This window comes from Homalodisca vitripennis, chromosome 1 (genome assembly GCF_021130785.1).
Source record: "Homalodisca vitripennis isolate AUS2020 chromosome 1, UT_GWSS_2.1, whole genome shotgun sequence".
Lineage (NCBI taxonomy): Eukaryota > Metazoa > Arthropoda > Insecta > Hemiptera > Cicadellidae > Homalodisca > Homalodisca vitripennis.
This window is the reverse complement of record NC_060207.1, coordinates 94,778,000-94,799,363: the sequence shown is the minus strand read 5'-3', so window position 1 is coordinate 94,799,363 and position 21,364 is coordinate 94,778,000. Positions and strand designations below refer to the sequence as shown.

The 21,364-nt window shown below is 34.8% G+C and overlaps 1 protein-coding gene across 3 annotated transcripts in view; it reads right to left on the bottom strand.

Annotated features, from left to right (window-relative positions):
- LOC124366933 (formin-like protein 7) overlaps window positions 1–21,364 on the bottom strand; it is a 92,341-nt gene that overhangs the window by 58,424 nt on the left and 12,553 nt on the right. For 2 of the 3 annotated variants that reach the window (XM_046823545.1, XM_046823561.1), the window contains exon 1: window positions 757–914. The exons of the other annotated variant lie outside the window; for it this stretch is intronic. The gene's annotated coding sequence lies outside the window, so the exon portion shown is untranslated. Of the gene's footprint in view, window positions 1–756; window positions 915–21,364 lie in introns of those variants that run through there. 3 annotated transcript variants of the gene reach the window in all.

Genomic DNA, 21,364 nt, shown 5'->3' with positions numbered 1-21,364 from the left:
GAAAACTTACTGTAGACCTATTAAGAAACTGATGACAGTGGTTTTATATCTTTAGAGCTCATGTAGCTAATGTAAACATTATCTTGAGTTATGTTAGTTTTAGCTATAAACTAACATGAAAACTTGATACAGAAGACAGCTATGTTTGGTTTGTAAAAAACACTTATAATTAAATAAGCTAACACATTTAAGTTAATTCTTATAAACATTAGGAAATCATTTTTAAAACAAATTAAAAAAACTGTACATTTTTAGTTATGTTTAAACACTTTTTCAATCACCATAAACTGTACAGTTAGCCTATAAAAATCCTAACACAATTTTAAACAAAACGTTAAAATTGAGAAGTGTCTATTTAAGTAAAGTTTAATTGACACATAACAAAAACCGCCGTAGTGTACTTTATTGTACAAATTTAAAGAACTAAACTTGTCAAAATTCTTTACTAAATTTAAAAAACAATACAAAATTGAAGAATTGCCGAAGATATTAATTTAATTACAAACACCAACGAGCGCTGCCATTTACTCTACTATATTCACTAAAAGCATTTGGACTGATTGCTGGGACAGATTTGCTAGCTGTAAGTAGCTGGAAATCGGGACTGCCAAAGTGGAATGAAATGCTGCTGTTCTGCAGTAATGGCGGAACTTAAACGAATCTTTCAACTCTCCACATAACTTCTCATACCGTGTTTCTGAAATCACCTTAATTAAGAAACGACAATTAGCTTATAAAGTTATCTATTACACCTACCTGCATTCTTTCTGTCACACAATAACCGGTAAAAACTAACAAAAATCCTCAGAGTGTTGCAATCGAACACAGCAGCGTTCACTCACGAGTTCGGTCAGTTCAGTTCTCCTCTGTCTCTCTCTGAACCTCTGTTCGGAACAGAATGTCTATAAGGCTCAAAATCGCTTGCATGGTAGGGCGAAACTCAACCTTATGGATCGACAGAACATCGAATGCCGAACTTGCCCGATCTTCACCGAGCTGGTTGTGTGAGGGGAAATTCTCTTTCCCCCTCCACGGGCTGTGTTGATTAGCTACAAAATAAACGCCCAGTTTGGAGCGGAAATGAGCTGATACCAGCTTATGGAGGGAGAATGCCGAATGGAGATATAGGATGGAGGGGCGTATGGATGGAGAAATGGATGGAGTGCTGCTTCAATGAGAACAAAAGAAAGACTCTTGTCCTTGAACGAGTTTGAGTTGGATTTGTGCGTGAGTCAGTGTTGCTTGAAGAATAATAGTTCCAACAATGCCGCCAGCTGTCCGTATATTTCGGTGTCTATATCATTATTATTAGCTCATTGACCTCATCCTTAGCGGTAGGCCATATTAACCCTTTCGCTGCCACAGTAATTTGGCCGATTCATGTCGAAAAACGCCGCGCGCTGTTTGCAGATGTGTGCCGTAAACCGCCGGCGCTGCATCGCATGTCACTCCCCAAAACTGCCGCGGCCGATATTGACTAATTGTAAGGGTTTAGTAAAACGTCAATAAATCTGTCAAAAATTGAGATATCTGCGTAATTTTTGTTTTGTTTTGTAGACAATAAAAAGTCTCCGTAATACTACATATTTCGAATCAATAATAAAACAAAACTGTTTTTTTTAATCTAAATTTTTTAGTTTTTAACTTTGAAATTTTTGTAAATTTTTATTTTTAAAATTAGATAAAATATTTTTTAATATTGTTTCTGTTATTAGTTTATACGTTTTATTGAAGAATATTATGTTAACAACATTTCCTGCAAATTTCAGGTAAAAAAAACTAGAAATAAATTTTGTATAGCACTTTAATTAAAATAACACATTTTTTTACTAAATATAGGCATAGAAGAAATACTAAATGTTTCACACATTTTTTACATAATGCTCTTCAAGAAATCCTATAAAACAGGTTGAAATAATAATAGTAACACTAAATAAATTAAATATACCTAGTAAAAATGAGTTTTATAATGTAATTTTGCATAATAATATTATTTTTATATAATAATAAGATTATTTTTATAATAATAATTATTATGCTTTTATTTTTGTGGCACAAAAATAGTAGCCACAATAAAACAAACTTGCAAACTTGAAAGGTTACAGTACAAACTGTAAACAACAATAGACTGAAACCATTAAGTTTAAGGGTTGGTAGAAACGTCAAACAGCTGATGTCTGCCACAGCTGATTAGATCCTGTTTCATTGTTCGTATTCCGTAATATACACTAGTCATAGATTATATACTTGATGTGTTTTTCACATTGAATGCCTTTTTATCTTTCGCCACATGTATAATAATGACTTGTGATCACTATAGTAACGAAAAAATAAAATTATAACTAAAAGCCGATGACATCGGCTCATGGCGATTTTCGGTCCAAGGACGTGGGCCGATGTCATCGGCCCTCGGCGATTTTGAGTAGACATACGCGGGCCGATGACATCGGCTCTCGGCGTTTTTACGATCAAACTGCAGAGCCGATGACATCGGCTCTTGGCGGTTGAAAGGGTTAAAAACCAAAAAACGTTAAACTATGTTTTGGTAACTGTTCCATCTTATCTGGAATGTAAAAAATATAGTGCTTACAAACTAATTTACAAACATATGTTTGTTATGCTAAATAAAAAAAACAATATTAGTACTGTACCTAAAATGATGTGTTACATGCACAGAACCGGTTCATCCCATGATTTACTAGAATAAATAGAAAAGAGTAACTGTATTATAGTCTTCGATTTTATCTTAAGTTCTTAACTGTATTCGCTATTTAAAATAAGTTATAATAAATTTGTAAGAAAATTTAAGACTGAAATTAAATTTTTAATTACATAGGTTTGTGTGCAATTTTTTTATAATTTAATTTTTACGTATAAATAAACTAATAATATCATGATCAGTAAAGGATTTTGTAATTCGTGTAACATTTTAGAAATAGGGTAAAGTACGTTGTGGAGATGTTTTACGACGTCGAGGAATTATATTCCTATTCATATATATACAGAGTGAGTTTTATGTCCTGGCACACCTGGATATAATTTAAACGGCCCGATATATCTATGTGAAACCTTGACCCTACCTATTATAACATTTTATTTTTAATTCTTCAAGTTGTTAAAAATGTTGCCCCCCTTTTCTAAAGGGGGGCAACTAAACATTTTCAAAAACAAACCCCTATCATGTGACCGCTCATTTTAAAGGGAATAAAAAAAGGAAATCCAATAATGTAAACTAGAGCTCTCTACGTTTATTTTAACAGATTTTATGACAAATTTACAATAATAAAATCAGTAACTGTCTTGTCCTGTTTATCGTAACATGAGTCAACACTAACGTAAATTCTAAAAAAGTTACCTGTTTTAATGTAGCAGGTGTTCAAACTGTTCACCTTCGGCTGTTTGACAGTGTTAACTTGAAAAATTAAAATATATATATATATATATATATATATATATATATATATATATATATATATTGTGCGTGCGCGTACTGTTTGTGTGTTTATATAAAACAAAACAAATACAAATTTCTAAGACGTAGTGGCGTAGCAAAGGGGAAATGGGGCCGGGCCGCACCGGGTGTCACCTTTTTTGGGGTGACACCCACCCGGTCTCTCAACTTTAATAACAACGTGCAAACAAACAAAAAAATCGCTAGCACAACAATTTCTTTTTCGGGGATTCCTCCACTAGCACTAGCTCAGCTCTATGTATAATTCGGAGATTACCACAAAAGAGCCTGACGCTGTCGTGGAGGATTCCTCGTCCCACACTCGCGATATTTGACGTTTCAGTTGCAACATTTCTCATTTGTTTCGTAGAGTGTGTTATGTTTGGTTGGCGTGAATTGTGAAACGTGTATTATTCTATAGTGATAGATAATAAAATTTAAAAAACCTCATGTCTGCTGTGTGCAATTACACTTTTTTATGTTATCTTTTCTTCTGGTATGATGTTCTTCGGGAAATAAATGCTGCACAGATTGTACTGCAAAGTAAAGGCTTTATTATTGACGAAACTGTAAAAAAATAGAGGCACTTCGTTTTTATATCGAAGAATCACATTGTGGAAGAGGCAATACACATTGCAACAAAAAAAATCAGAAGACTACGATATTCCAACAGAAAAACCACTTCGGCGGAAAAAAAACGGATTGCTGGTGAGATGGCCAGCGATGCAGCGATCCAAACAAGATCGAAGTCTCTTCAAGATGTTTATAGCTTCATTGTTCGAGATCGTACAAACTATTGCTTTGCTTTTGGTGAATACTGAAGCACTGAAATTAGTTACATCTAAATTTACTGATTTTTATGATGAGGTCTCAGAAACCGAATTACTTTTGGAGATACCAAGTCTGCGAAGACACATAAAAGCCGCTAATGTTACGGTTACTGATTGGGAGTCTTTAGATTTTCAAAGTTTACTGTAGAATGGGATTTTACAGAATCTCTTCCAAATTATGATTGCACTGAAATTGTTCATTACGGTTTGCGTGTCCGTAGCTTCATGTGAGAGGAGTTTCAGTAAATTAAAATTAATAAACAACTATTTGCGGGCAACAATGACCCAACCGCGTCTTAGCAATCTTGGTATATTAGCCATTGAACAACAGGCAATACAAAATATCAATTTCGATAAAGTTATTGCTGAGTTTGCAGCTGTCAAAGCTAGAAAGAAGAAATTTTAATTGTATAACAATTCCTTTTCCGTCCGTTATTACTGTTTTGCTATTTCTTCAATAGTATAAATAATAAATGATCCATGACCTTTATCATATAAAATGTATTGCTTTTTACTTTCGATGGGGTGACACCACCAACTTCCGCACCGGGTGCTACCCAAGGTAGCTACGCCACTGCCAAGATGAAAGAACATGCAGTTTAATAATATATATATATAACTACACACACACACACATATATATATATATATATATATATATATATATATATATATATATATATATATAGTATTACAATTCTGTGTGTGAGTACAGAAACTGTAAATACCAAAAACCTCTTGCTAATTAAAGTTATTTGGAATGATATTATGTATTTAAAATTCCTATATTATGCATATCGTTAAAATGTGTATTTACTCAAATAATTCAATGTCATTTCCTCAACTCATATTGTAATTTAATATATAAAATTAACCTAATCATAATTAACCATGACACCTTGGGTTTAATAAGTTATTAAGTATTATCAAGGTAATAAGTTTATAGAATCCTCTAACGAGCTACTTCTAAATAATTAATTTTGAATCCGTCGGGATTTTGAATTCAGTTAATACATTTTCAAGTGAAACATCCATCGAATATTTGTACTGTTGTATGAGCCAAAATAGGATTAGATTTAATTTTCACAAATACAGAGAAAGAATAACCACATTTCGCAAAAAAATACTATTACCGAAAAAAAAATACTATTATTATCGACAGTCAATAATATGCTGGAACACACAGAGGGATATTAATGCTCACAGTAAACATTGGTTCAACCCACTTATCAATCGGATATAACGGGATGCCTGGACCCTGTAATAGCATCATCGAAACAAGAGGTTTTAACTTTATTTCCAAAATTTTCAACATATTTATAGTTCTGGAGAGTTGAACAGTCAGAATAATTATAATAAATCACAATTAAAACAAAAGATGACCCTATAATTTTTTATGAATCTAAAATAATCTTTCTGTTACCAGAATAGCGAGTGTGGTGATTGTAACTCAATAATTTTTAAATGGGATGGCTCATTGAATGGTTATATAAAATTAAAGCTCTTGACTTCACAATCCCAACGACACTAAGAGACCTAATGTTTAATCATCTCATCCAGAATGGGCTACAAATTGAGCAAAACGTGCTCTCCTCACGCCTGATTTTTGTATCAATCACAAATAAGACATTTATTCAGTGATTGTTCACATTACACAAGCAGCGGTATGATTTATCTGAATTGCTAACCCCTCTCCCCCCGAAATGGGATTTTTAGTGGTGATAAAAAAAAATTTTAACAATAACTCAATTTGCGATACTCATTTTAAAGGCCTTAATAACGAGATGGAGAATGGTGAAAAATTTGAGGTATCTAAGATTGTCCCGAGATAAGAAACCTAGAAAAGGGTTTTATTTCATCCCCTTAATCTGATATATATATATATACTACTAGCTAGCTGTAAATAAAAGCGAAATTTTGTTCCTTGGTAAACTCATCACTTGAGAACGGTTAGACCGCTTTGGCTCATTTTTGTTTTAAAATGTCCCTAATAATCCAAATTAGGGCTTTATATAGTTTCCTACAATAACAATAACTTCCAAGCTTTTCGTTTGGTAATGATGTGCTGCAACAATTATATTATCTAACGTTTACTATAGATGGTGCCATAGACGAATTTAAAATATTTATCGTATTCAGGATATTATTTAAACATTTCAAAATATTATTAAAGAATATTATAACATTCAATTACATGAACAAGGGAGTGAATATTTACACGTAAGGTATTCAAAATTGGATTCCTTTAAAATTTAGTGAAAATTGTTGAAAAATGTTCATAATCCAACATGTAAAATCTACGATGTCATACAAATATTAGAAACATTACACACAGAACCAGTCAATATTAAACATGTTTACTCTGCAAAGGAAAGAAATCGTACAGTAAAATTCCTGAGGAATTAAAAACATAAAACAAGTTAAAATAGAAAAAAAGCATTTACTAGAACGAACAGTATAAAATGTTGATGAATGCGTAACATGAATGAACACTAATATTATTTTCTATAACATAATATTTATAAATTTCAAAAGTAGTAATATATGTATAATGTTTAAGCCTCTAAAATGTACATTATCATTGGAATATATTGATTCAATTTGAGGAAACAAGCGAGGGCAGTAAGCCGCCTTGTCCATCGCAAATGGAGCAATTGTACTCAGCAATGTACCAGACACACAGTACAATATTTTTGAGGACCTTCAAATCTATGACAGAAGCAGCGAGTTCGTTTTGAGGGATTCGATACTGATTACGCATATAAGTTTTTATAACTGATACAATTCCCAGACATAATCAAGGAAATAGGATAATATAGCAAACAGAGGTCGGAAAGTTAGGACGTTAGGTTTACATACTTATTTCCAAAAACGAAGAACGAGGGTACAAACGAGTAAAGCGATATGAGTAGCCCACGAAACTGGTAGATGTATCCTTTTTGGGATTTAACTTAATTATAAATATTGAAGATGAGTTGGGATGTTTGTGCTTCTTTCATAAAAAATAGTATGTAAGGTTTTGTTGAAATGTTGAAACACTAAAATAATATGTACCTTAAATATGACTACGTCCGCTTCAACATTATTTCAGGACTCCAGCATAAGAGCTTTCTCTAAGAAATCAACGTAATCCGACTAGCCTAAAATTGTACAAGTGCAACTGAAATCTATGGAACTATTAAAACTAGCCCTTTCGGCTCAGTCGGAAGAAATAGGTAGGTTTTGTGACAATTGGAATATTGTTAATTTATTCTCATTGGATTTACGTAATCAATATATCTCGAAAACAGTTCGAGATACAAAAAATTGTATAACAAAAAGTGAAGGAAAAGCTATAAGCATAACATAACAGTTTTTTTATTGTAGTTCAAATACGACGGTTTTGTAAATTAAAAAGTTTCACTGCCGCCATGATAAAAAGATGTTGCGTATCAAGCTGGCCAACAAACTTAGTCAAATAAATTAAAAGGTAAATTTTTGTACCAAGTTTAAACTTATTTCAGTATTCCTATCCCCAGTTCTTGGTGATTGAAACGTTCTTATTGGGTTAACATATAATCAATATTTGAGGGGTCTAGAAGCAAAACAGGACATTTCCACTTTTGGGTCAAATTGAGTTAGAATTCAATTATTATTACTTTGTGTAAAGACACACGGAATGGTGCAGTAGTTGAGAAGCAGAAATGGACATTTCTATTATATTTTTAATGTTTAAAATCCAGTTGAGGTGCAAAACTTGGACATTTGTACTTCCATTGAGAAGCAGAACTGGGACATTTCCCCCGACTCAATGAGATGAGAGTATTCAGCCAATGAAATCAGCTGTTTTGTTTGGTTTGTTGCTGTCTGCTATTTTGTGTTAAACTGAGAACAGTAGCTTTCCAAGCTTTTAATATTATTAAATTAATTTAATAATTTGAATGAAGCGGAATGCAATCCAAGTGCCTACAAATGCTAGGGAATCAAGGAAAATGCAGAGAAATCCCACAGCATGGAAGAGAGAGAGGAAAAAGTTGCAAGGTAAGATTCAACACTAGTTAGACCTAGGCCATGAAAAGTGTTTTAAGTATAATGGCATTATGGTCTTTGCTGATTAGTTCAAATATTTTAACTTATCATCTAGCACAGTGTCTATTAACTTGAAAGTCTTATAAGCCTTTGCATTGTAAACTCTTTTTACAAAACTTAACCAAACTAAGCTTAACACCTGTTGTACGCATAACAACTTAACCTTAAACTTAACCTAAGTGCATTAGTCTAACCTAATTATTTTTTATCTAACTGAATAAAAACCTAATTACTTTTGTTTTTGTTCAGGTATTCTGCTAAAAGGATTACCACAACATCCGAGGTGTAACCACAAAGGGAAACCTTACCAGTCCTACCAGTGTTCATGCCTTAACATGTTTGACATTAAAAACATTTCATAAAAACTTTTATGAAATCGAGAGGAAGGATATTCAAGATTCGTTTATTTTGAAGCATTCTGAAGCACTTGTACCTAAGCGCCATAAGTATGAACTCTAAAGAAGGCTAGATCTGTAAGTATGAAGTATTATGTCTACAGTACATCTACAAACAGAAGAGTACCTGTTTGCAGAAAAAGCGTTTATTGAAATACTTGGTATTAGTAAGCATAGAGTTCTGAGTATTGCAAAAAGGTATAAAAATACAGGTCAGTCTCCTAAGGAAAAAAGAGGGAGGTTGATAGAATATCCCACTTAAAAATCTAGTCATAGAGCAAAGATTAAACAATTTGTTGAGTCCCTGAAATGTAATGAATCTCACTACTGCCGATCATCTTCTTCTGTAAGAGCGTACCTACCCCCTGAAATGAACATCAGAAAACTTTGGAGTTTGTACAACTCCACTGCTTTACCTGAATTTTAAAGTACGAGAATGCTTCTTAGGTAATTTGTTCAATACGAAATACAACATTGGTTTTGGACGCCAGCTGTGGATGTTTGTTCCACTTGCCTCCGTTTGCGCGAGGGAATAAAACGAGCACTTCATAAGGCAGATAAGAACAAAATAATGACTGAGCTCCGAGTACACAAATTACGAGCTAAAAGCTTTTTTGCTATATTAAGAGATGACAGTGTTAATGTTAAGACTTTTAGCTTTGACTGCCAAAAAAAAAACATGCCCCTACCTAGGATCCCGGATCAAGCAACTTACTATTCCAGACAACTTTACATTTTTAATTTCACCATTGTTGAAGGGACTTCCAAAAGTAGACTTACACATGACAACGTTTTTTCATACACATGGTCAGAACTGGAGCGTCCAAAAGGGGTCTTGCGAAATAGCTTCTGCAGTCTACCACAGACTAAGAAACACAAATTTCAATCCTGAAAATAATACAGTAAGACTTGTTGCAGACGGGGTGTGGCGGCCAAAATAAGAACTCCATGTTGTTGTTGATGGCTCAGAAATGGTTAGCAATTGATGCTCCTACTAATATCAATACGCTTTGAACTTATTTTTCCAGTAACTGGTCATAGTTATTTGCCTCCGGACCGGGTTTTTGGTCAAATTGAGAAGACTGTTCGTAAGAAAACCAGCATAATTCAACCTGAAGAGTATTTTGAAGCTTTTGGTAGTGCTGCAACGGTAAGTAAAGCTTTCTGACTGTGAGGTACTTGATTGGAAAACTGAAAAAAAACAAATGTTTAAAATCCCTACAGAGCTGGCATTTTCAAATCAGCAAGTGTTCAAGAATCATCATTGAACGTAAAAAGGTAAAACTTGGTTATAAAATCCTTGTTCGAGGTGAAATATTTTACAGATCAAACACTGGACGTAGTTTATCTATTTTCAAAGTGGGAAAAAACTGTTGTTGACATCAAACCAAATGTTTTGCCAATGGGGTGTTAAGGTGAAACAGTCCAAATTAAACGATGTTAAGGAGTTGCTTAACAAACATTTTGGTTCTGATTGGAAGAATTTTCCTCATTTGCAGTTTTATAAGAACGCAGTATATGATCACAACAACTCAACCATTGAAGAACCTGGTGATGATCCTGTTTGCGAACCTTCAGAAGTTGTTGAAGATTTGCGAGGTCTAGTGCAAAGCTTAACCACTACTCTTTTTGACATGGACGAAAGTTCTGTGAAATGTTACTTTTTCCTTTTCCTAATTACCTGTATTAAAAATAAAAAATCATACAGAAATTATTTGCCTGGTTTTACTGCTTACACTTTTTCACTGTAGTTAATTTTGAGGTGCAAAACTAGACTTTTTTCCATTTGTTCAGATGCAAAAGTGGTCATTTCCATTTCCAGATGCAAAAAAAGCGGACATTTCCAAACTTTAAAATTAAAATTATTAAATAATGGTTTGCTTAGATATATGGTTTGAGTTGTAATTCATTTTTGGTTACCCTAAAGTTTATTGCAAAAAAAATCTGACATAGAATAACAAAAAAAGCCATTATTACAGAAGTTTTTTGAGTTTACTGAAAAATACACGAAATTGGACATGTCCTGTTTTGCTTCTAGACCCCTCATTTCTAAAACAATTCGAGATATGAAAACTTTGTGGTAAATCATAATCATTCAAGAACATTTCTTTCTCCAGGTTCATAAATAACGTAGTTATGAATCACATTTTAAACACTCTTGAGTGAAATAATTATCACTGAAAAATATTTCAATATTCTTATCTACTTTAGATGTAGATCTATGTGTTTACCAGGGATCCTAAGAATGTTCACGTACAATTTCAATACAGTCGGTCCATTAGTTTTTACGTAATTGAGTAAAACACACATGAAAATACGGACAAGCACCATTAATTTATATATAATGGTATAAAAACGGTCCCGTTTATACATAATATTATAAAACATTTTTAACCAGAGGTGGTTTTGGGATCTGGGTGTTATGTTCGGTGAAGTTATGCAGACAGTTTCCTTAAATGTTACCATGAGAGCGGTTGTAATATGCTGATTATATATAGAAACCTTGTATAAAAGGATCCTAAAACATCGTGGAAAATTAAAAGAAATACAATTATTCCATTGGTGCTTGTAAAAACTCTACGACTTCAAAGCTTCGAAAACTAAGTTTAATTATTCTAAAGTGAATCAGGAGATGAAAATGTCTTCCAGTAACTATCGCCTATCTCAGGAGTGCTTGGTAAGATAATGGCACAGTGCAGCGGATACGACGGTTATCGTGAGATAACATCAAGCAAAGCCGAGTGTTTGGACGGATGACCGCTGATCTAGTCTGCCCGGCCCAGGCTGTGTTAGAGAGGACTTCTTAGCCCTAACTTTGTTTATAAGATAAAATATAACATTGTTTACTTTACTTTTTTCTTTGTCATGCTATTTCATAACAAATGTTTCTTTTACTCAACAGGTAATAATTGTGTGCAAATCCAAGGGTAACGCGTTAGTTCTATTATAAAAACTTATTAACATGGTTTTAACCTTCTTAAACGTTCCATTAATGCTGTCATAAAGAAGAGTAGCCTATGTTATTGTCTGTAATGCTGAGCTCAATGGAGAAAAGAATCTCACACAGAAATCTTAGTTTTCTCCATAAAGTTGTTCTTAAATATTAATCCAATCCCAAGGTTAATGGGAGTATTCTAACTCTAATTCCATTCTATGTTGTACAGTTACCTTAATGACTTCTAATTTTTTTCTTGCATTGAGACCTGTAACATTAGATGTAACTTCAAGGGGTTACTTTCAAACAATTTTATTCGCCCCTGAAATGCACTAATTTGGAGTATGAGATAAACATTTTCAGTATTACTGCTTGGCTCATGTAAATAATAAAATAAATCTTTTCATTTACACTTTTTTTAATAATAGTGCTCAGAAAATTACTTTTTTTGTCATTGGCTTAGTCTCACCAAGATTTTCAATCGTTTTGCAACAGAGGCAGTCCTTTAGATAAATCGTTTTGAGAAATCTTTTGGTAAAATAAAGTTTTCGTATATTTTGTTTCAAGTATCAACTTTTTATCTTCTCCGTTATGAAAAGACATTAAAATTAAACATCTAATGCAATTTAGAAAGTGCTGTAAAACATGTTTCGTAACAAAAAGCTAAGATGGGTTTACTTTATAAAGTAAACAAATTTCAGAAAATCATGGTGCAGCACAGTTCTATACATAAACATAATAAGTATAGTATTCAGAAGTAACATTTACAAATCAGTGAGTGCTCTTCTTCAATTATAATTTGTAGTTATTTGTACAATTAATAATTGTGTAACTACAAGTTTGATGTTTCTACTTATGATTTCTAAGATACAGGCCAAGAATATACAGGGTGAATATAAAGTCAGGACCCCCCCCCCTCTATTTTCTTCTATAGGTAATAAATATAAGGAGATATCCTTTGGGTAGTGGTGCAATGTGGAGAGGAAGTTTCATTTTATGACATTGAAAATATTTTTTGTCCCCCAAAAATGCGAAATTTTGGGGGCAACCCAAAAATTTCAAATTTAAACCCCTATCAAGTGACCCCTCATTTTAAAGAGCATGAAAAAACTTAAATAGTAGTGAAAACCAGAGATTGCTATCTCTTTCCTAATCCGAAATAATAGCCAGTATTACCAAAACAATTTTAATAACTCACCACGTCACGAAGATACGAAAGTGACAATGTTCCAGCTGCATGATCAGCTGTTGGTGTCAGCTCTACTGTCTATTATAAATAATAATGCATCAGCTGACTCATACTGCTTATTGTGTTCTGACGATTTATTTACATTGAGGTTATGTATACTGATGATAGTCCAGTTGATTTTGATGTGAATAGTTCTTAATTTTTGAAATTAAAAAATGGCACAGAGTGATTTAGAAAGTAATTCATCCAGTGTTTATTTGGAGATTTTTTTTTTCTTGAGAATTGATTTCAAAAATTAAGAAATATTCACATCAAAATCAACTGGACTATCATCAGTATACATAACCTCAATGTAAATAAATCGTCAGAACACAATAAGCAGTATGAGTCAGCTGATGCATTATTATTTATAATAGACAGTAGAGCTGACACCAACAGCTGATCATGCAGCTGGAACATTGTCACTTTCGTATCTTCGTGACGTGGTGAGTTATTAAAATTGTTTTGGTAACACTGGCTATTATTTCGGATTAGGAAAGAGATAGCAATCTCTGGTTTTCACTACTATTTAAGTTTTTTCATGCTCTTTAAAATGAGGGGTCACTTGATAGGGGTTTACATTTGAAATTTTTGGGTTGCCCCCAAAATTTCGCATTTTTGGGGGACAAAAAAAATTTTCAATGTCATAAAATGAAACTTCCTTTCCACATTGCACCACTACCCAAAGGATATCTCCTTATATTATCTATAGAAGAAAATAGAGGGGGGGGGGTCCTGACTTTATATTCACCCTGTATATTTAAATCATTTAAATGGGTCTATATAGGATATTTGTAATATTATGTCAACTTCCAAAACATGAATGTCTAAAATAAATAACGTTACATTTCAAACTAAAAAGCCTTAGTAGGTACTCCTGTTCACATAAAACATATGTGAGGTTGGCAACAAATTTAAATCCGGAATGGATCTTAAAAGTTTCACTAGATAAGTATAATGGAAAAATAACATACAAATAAGGTTTCCAAATAACCTAATAAGTTCTGTATATAATAATATACAGAACTTAGATTTTAACCAGCGAAGCATTAAGGTGGGTTATGTGATCTCCAAGCCCTCTGAAAAATTTAAAAAAACCCTTTCCTAATGATTTTCTAAATAATTCCTTTTTGCATATAACTTTAATATTTCTCATTTAATCAGCATTTACTGTAATCCATATTCAGTTTAGAACATTCAAATAAAAAAGAAAAATATAAATGAATTAGTGATATATTTGCATTGGTTACTTCCAACAAACGAAACCTCAACCTACAATGGTGCATTCTGGATGGGACCAGGAAGCACTTTAAATAGTTTTTCTAATATTCTGTATTTTTGTACATAACCATAAAAAGACGAGGTCGCTCTATAGCCCCCTCCCATGAGATTTCAGTTGATATTTTATTTCCCAAACTCATGTCCTGGATATGCCACTGCAATCCTACGACCTTGAAGAGAACCCCCTTTGCCTCATGGTAGTGATCGGTCCAACTGTTGCGTTAGTCGTATTTGATCTCGAACAAAAATTACTCGGTCAGAAACCCAAATATTAGTTTTCACTATACAGACGCCACGAAATCGTATAAATCTTTAGGAACGAAATTTAAGTTAATATCTAGACGGTATTCTCAAAAAATAATGTAAATAATCTCCATCCAATATAAATAACTAATCCTCCAACTTCCTGATATTTCAGAAGGTTAAAAATTGGCTCACGGACGTATGTTTCATGACTTCAAGAAAAACAGAAGCATTTTAATGAAGCTCAACCACCACCCTCAGAGGTTGAAACTGAGTTGCAACGGAAGTAGATTACAAAGGTATAAGTAGACGTCTTCAGACTTAAGTATGTTCCCTAATTTGATTCTCCTGTGATATACTTCATAATCATGTAAGTTATATATTTTCTTGATCAGGCCAACAAGTTAAATGCAACTATGGCACAGTAAAGGAACTAGACAAAAAATTAATTAAAACAGCCGGAATACATTTTTTGTAAAATGTACATAATGTATGCCTGCTACCGTTTAAAAATATCACAGGTCTCTATAATTTTTTTGGAATTATTAAAAGCAATTACAAGTGCTTTCACTAAGAATTGTGCAGATTTACTTTGAAAATTGCGCGCTAAGCCGCGGAAGCCTGCAGATATACTTGTGAATATGATTTTTAATATTGAAAAAGTAAACAAACTAGATCATTATTAGAACAAATAGAAGAGATATATTCATTCGTGTTACATTTTGGCGAGGTGGAGAAACATTTTATTATGTTTAATGAAATGCAGTTGGACATTTCTGAAGTGTTGGTTTACACTTTCCAGCTGATCCAAGGTCGATCTAACCTGAATGCTCCATTAAATATTAGATTATGAGCTACTCTTCCAAATTCATAGAAACATTACCGATTTTAACCATACATACGCGGAGACTTTAATACTAGTCGCAGAAGACTCAAAAACCATGGTAACAATCATAGTGTGTATCAGATTTTTTTGTAAATTCTACGATAAAATTGAAATGGTTTCTGTTTTGATTTTAATATGTAGTAAAAGTGCATTAGTTGCGTTTGAAAAACGAATTTTCTTTAAGTTCCTAATTGGTGTTTTAGAAATACAAACTTTTAATTGTTTTCTTTTGACAATTAATTATATAAAATTGCGGTAATCACACTCAAAGTATTAGAGTTGTTATTTGTTGTAGTTTGAACAAAATAGTGTATATTCGTTTCACTAACTAAAGTAAATTACTCAGTTTTAAGTAATTGGGCTACATTATTTTAAAATGTTTATACGTAAATTACAGTAGTTAACACGGTATCGAGCAGTTTGTTCACAGGCTCTGCTGTAAATATTTTACTTCTTTCCTTAATAAACGGTTTTTGATTTCACTTATTTCAATTGCTGTATTTATTGTAATTAATTCATTAGCTCTAAAAATATATTAATATTGCTACTTTTGAATACATATCCAAATGTGCATTAAAATATTTAAACATTGTTCTATAATCTAATTATTTAATTAATACCAAGCGTTTAGTGAACTTAGTAACCTTCAGTAAACTTCACTGTTCTTTTAAAACTTAAAAGAGGACAAAATACGCTAAAACGAGTTTAAAATGCCAGAACGTTCGCAGGGTTGAGCTGAACTCGGCAAACATTCCTGGCGGAGCCTATGATTATGTAATCTGTTGGCTGTAAAGTAGATATACAGACGATGGAAAATCATTATTGTGGCGATGGAAGCAAGCCAAAGCAGTGGACGCATGCGCAATCGTGCCCAGACGATAGACGTGCTGTGTTGCCACTTCCACTGCCAGCTGTATCGAGCGACTCTGCAGTGTTGCCCAACTTCTTCTTCCTCTCTCTACGTTGTGTGTCATGGCTACCAGTGCCCCTCCCTGGATCAATAACGCCTCTGCAGTAACAGCGCTGTATAGCATTTTCCCTCTCCTCTTACTGCCTTAATGGAGTGATTTTTATTTATGGAGCACTTCCCCTCGATTTCCAGGAGATTCCCGGATTTGGTTCCATGTTATTTGAGATATTACACAGAACCTCATTAAAGCTGTAGTTTCATGTTTATTTTCATAGTTATCTAAATTAATAGTTACATAATAGTAAGTTATAGTTCTTATTTCTAAAACATTATGGTTCATTTAATGACAAATATAATGGTTACTTACAATTAGGGACAATAAGGTATAAAATTGTATCAAATTATACTTTCATAATCCCTTACAACTTATAATAATGTTATATAAAAAGTCATGCTCATTAGAATATATAGGTACCAGTTTACTTAAAAAATTATTATGCCCAGTAAATCTTACCTGTTATATAGATGTTATACTAGATTTAATCTCTTCCTCACGTTATATTAGCTCAAAATTGTGATTCAAATAAATTATTGCATACTCTTTTTTGTCTCATTATCAATTTTAAATTAGACTTCCCTGTGAATACATGAACATGATATTAAATATGAAAGAAACTTGCTTATTAATTGCACTAATCAATGTAATACTACATGTATTAACTTTATGACTGGATAGTGTTTAGCTTATTTAATTACATCAAATGAACTCAGTATGTGAAAAGGCCAGTATCGTAAACACCAATTGCTAAACATATTTTTCATATATACAACATTTTGATATATATTTATTTATTTTTGAGAAAATTGGCAAACTATATTTTAGTTTGAGACCTTGGAAAACAAATTGAACCCTAGAACGTCTACGCAATGCAGTTTCCACTTCATCGATTGCAATATGAGCCCACAATAAAGAAAATGTTTTGTTGGCAAACACTCTCAATGAACCGTACTGATAATTTAACATCAGACCGCGTACTGATTGATTCAGTACTTAGTACGAGTAAAGAAGTAATAAGGGAATTAAGGATAAGATTGAAATGTTTGTCTGTAAACAATTCAATTTACTATTACTGACGACCAATCCTAATTTAATTTATACAAAGATATTTATAAAGGGCATAGATTCAGCATTGGAGACTCACGCCAATCTTTGAGGGGAGAAGTTTTAGGAGGTCCTTTCTTGGAAATAATTTTGAACTTTACATTAAAACTCAAAGTTCATTAATTTGCGCATTACCCACTTAATTATTCATTCTAATGTGTCTCAGCTACTCCTTAAATTACCTTTATATAACTTTGCTGTGTCGCCTTTTAAATTTAAAACATGGCGTTAAATAAGAGAACTGTTTACTAGTTACAAACATATGTATATGCGCGCGCGCGCGTACACACACACACACACACACACACACACACACACACACACACACACACGGGTGAGAGCGACCATCGGCTCATCAGCTGGACGGTAACAAGAGAACCAGCAAGAAACAGATCTCCGCACAAAACGACAAACCTCCGAGGATGGAATGCCAATAAATTTGACGCAGAACTATTCCAAGAAGCATTCAATAGTAGTGAACCCATTGTCGCTAACAGCGCACATGAGGAAACAGAAAAGTAATGCGCAGAGTTGCCCTTGCCTGCGACGCCATGATGACGCGGAAACGGCCAAAAAACGATCACCCGCCGATGTACTGGTGGAATAGCGACACTGCCAAAAGTCGCGAAGAAACCATTCAGGCAAGAAGAATAGCCACGCGAGCTAGGAAAAAGCCGAACTATAGAGACCTAAAGGAGTCTCATAGAGCAGCGCGACTAAAGCTAACGAAAGCGATCAAAATCAGCAAGGTACATTGCTGGAATGAACTGCTTGAAGAGGTGGACTGCGACCTATGTGGCAGACCATATAAGGTGGTGTTGAAAAAGGTGAAAACTCAGCCACAGTCCTCACCCACTTGCCCGGACTTGCTGGATAGGATTGTCACAAATCTTTTCTCACAACATCCGGAGCTTGAGATCGGTGACCTCAGCTCAGAGCAGCCGTTACCGCTGATATCATTAGAGGAGCTAAACATCGCGAATGCAAGATTGGGAAACAAGAAGGCTCCCGGACCTGACGGCATCCCAAATGTTGCCCTAAAAAGTGCGATGCCCCCCCTGGCACCGAACATGTTTCTCCACATTTACAACAGATACTTGGAAGAAGGCTACTTCCCAGACAAATGGAAGCTGCAGAGGCTGGTTCTTCTCTTAAAAGGAAAAAAGCCACCCTATGAACCATCGGCATACCGTCCTCTCTGCATGCTTGACTCGGCAGGCAAGGTCCTCGAACGGATCATGTATGCGAGAATAGAGGTGATGGCTGAGGGGCACCTATCGGACAGACAGTTTGGATTTCCGCAAAGGAAGGTCAACTGTCGATGCTATTAACCTGGTAGTCAGCACAGCGAAGGAAGCCATTTCAGGAGATTGATGGAAAAACGGCAAGAAAAAAATACTGCGCAGTAGTGACGCTGGACATGGAGAACGCGTTTAACTCTGCGAGGTGGGACCGAATCATGGAAACACTCGACCAGTTCGGCATCCCAAAGTACCTGCATAAGTTAGTGGCAAGCTACTTTACAAACAGAATTCTGCGGTATGAGACAGATGATGGAATCAAGAGATACAGGGTCACTGGAGGTGTCCCACAAGGCTCGGTATTGGGACCGCTTCTGTGGATCATTATGTACAACGGCCTACTTAGATTGAGGATACCAAGGATGGTAAAGTCCGTCGCTTTTGCAGATGATGTCGCCCTCGTAATTGTGGGAAAATATCTGGAGGACATCAAAAACCTACTCAAGGTGGTATTTGGTAAGTACGCCGTCTGGATGAATGAACAAGGACTCAAGATGGCCAAGCACAAGACAGAGATAGTGCTCATAACAAGCAGGAAAGAGCTCGAAACGATCACGCTGCAAGTTGGTGAGCACGAGATCGAGTCAAAACCATCCATCCGTTACCTGGGGGTGATGATCGATGCACGCCTCAACTTCAAATACCAAGTTGAGCATGCAAGCACTAAAGCAGCAGCTGTCGGAGGGGCATTATCCCGTCTCATGCCAAACGTAGGTGGGCCAAAACCGAGACAACGAGCCCTGCTAGCGTCAGTAGTTACATCGATACTGACCTATGGCATTGCCATCTGGGCAAGTGCACTAGAACTGCAGGAGTGCCAGAGGATGATATATCCTGTAGGCCGACAAATGGCACTGAGAGTTACGAGTGCGTTCAGAACCGTTTCCAGGGATGCAGCGCACGTAATCTCGGGAATACTGCTAATTGAGATCCTAGCAGAGGAATACAGGAGCTTATACCAGTGTAGAATCCATAAGCAAGAAAATGTAGATGACTGCAGAAAAAGAGAAAGACAGAAGAGTCTGGAGCACTGGCAAGCCTACTGGGACAACTCCGAAAAGGGTAGATGGACACATCAGCTCATACCGAGTCTAGCAGATTGGATAAATCGCCAACATGGAGATCCCAGCTACTACCTGACGCAGGTACTCACGGGACACGGGTGCTTCCGTAAATACTTACACAAGTATAAACACGAGGACTCACCAGAGTGTCCAAAGTGTCGAGGCATAGAGGAGGACGCGAGGCATTTGTTTTTCACATGTCCGAGATTTGACTTGCAGCGACGAAAGCTTGAAAGATTAAGCTATATGGTGATTACGACAGAAAACTTAGTGAAAGAAATGCTCGCATCTTAAACCACATGGAAAGCAGCAACGGACTTCTCCAGGGAAGTCATCTAAGGGAAGAGCTAAGGAAGGAAGTAAAGAAAAGGAGGGAAGCGCGAGACAGAAGGGCGAGGCGCCAGGCTATGGAATACGCTATGGAACTCTCCACACAAAAGTAGAGGAAGAGCGAAATCGCTTAAATGCCTTCCCCCGCGAAGTAATACCTAGCGGCAGTCCCGCGGGGGGACAAAGGCTGGGTGAAGAGAGGTTTACGTTTTAGTCGGTATGGGTCTTGGTAACCACATAGACCAAAAATCCATAGGCCAAGATCTAGCCCGGCACTACGTGCGTAAAGAGCATATTTTTCCTCTCTATAAAAAAATTTAAAAACACACACACACACACACCATATATATATACATATGTGGGTTTATGTTATAGTATTTAAAATGAGTGCATGTAGTACAACTTGATGATATTCTCTTTGTTTTAGTTTCCAATTTCAAATTACAGTCCACACAAAACATGACTTTAAGAATAAGCTACACAATATATAGTATGGTATGTGGTATTGGCTATACTTGAAGTTGGCTAAAACATAAAACCCCGAACATTACTCAAAAAGGATGGGATAAAATTTTGAACAGGTTTTCACTCAAATTATAATTTAAGTCGCTAAAATAAATCAGTTTACCTTCAGTCGCTTCCAGCACCATTACATTTTCTAAAACCGTGTCAGTACTTTTCTTCAAATACTTTGTATAAACGTTTATAGCAAGAAGAATCTAATTTGCTTCTCGTAGCAAACGAAAATTAACCTTTTCCCGATTATAGTAATAAAGAATCGCAAAATGTATAAAAATGAAAAGTATTAAAAAATAAAATATTTTATCCTTCATTATTTTTGTCTAAACGTGGGCATACAGTGTCCCATACCTCTTTAAAACCGCCCGCGATGATGATTACGCCCACGCTGTGACTGGCAGATTGTTGACATGTTAGTACGAGTAGTTTTTGGAAGGGAAATGGGAACGTATTAGAAGTATATGTGAAGATGCTAAAAATAATACTTTTCTTGAGCCTTGGGGAAATAAAAGTCAGAACTTTTGTAAACACGTTTTACATGTAGCAAAATTGTGTATTTTGTTATTGACTCTCCATGAAATATAACGCTAAAACTCAAAGTTGCCAAATTAGTACTTTGGTCATTGTCAGTTATCAATAGTCCATTCCTACGTGCAGATCTATGTTGTTCTTCTATTTAGTTCATTTAATAATAAGTAGTAGTTGTTTTAATAAGCGCATGTCTTAGAGATAGTCTGCATTGAGTTGGCAACACACATTTG